Below are 498 nucleotides of genomic sequence, written 5' to 3'. Positions count from 1 at the left end.
TAAGCTACCCGTGTACAGCAAAACAACTTTCTCCTGTGCCAGAATACATTTTAAGGAAATTGGAAAGACTGTGTTTATAGCTAGAAAGAAGAACTGGCCACAATGCACAGCCCTGACAGTGGCCTGAAGAAAACTGTATAATAACAGAAGATTTAGCTGCCTGAAGCGCCATAGTGCCAATATTATGTTTCATTGTATTAATATATTGTATTAACCTTTGATTCTCTTACAGGTTTGAATGTAGCTGTAGCTGCCAGCAGTTGCTATAGACCGGTGATGGTCTACAGTCCTTGGTAGTCTTTGGGAGTAACTGGCAAGTGTCCAGATTCCCATACTGAGGGCTATTGTTATGGCTATGTGTTAGCTGTCCTGAAAGGAGGCTATGTGGGGTGAACCCCAAAAGTAGAGGGTGCCTAGCTGCCAAGAGGGCAGGTGCCTAACTGGGCAAAGAAGAATACCCATCAGGTTTTGGTCTCTATTGAGAGACAGTTGACAGTT

The sequence above is a fragment of the Myotis lucifugus genome, unplaced genomic scaffold (genome assembly GCF_000147115.1).
Source record: "Myotis lucifugus unplaced genomic scaffold, Myoluc2.0 scaffold_336, whole genome shotgun sequence".
Lineage (NCBI taxonomy): Eukaryota > Metazoa > Chordata > Mammalia > Chiroptera > Vespertilionidae > Myotis > Myotis lucifugus.
This window is presented reverse-complemented; position numbering follows the sequence as displayed.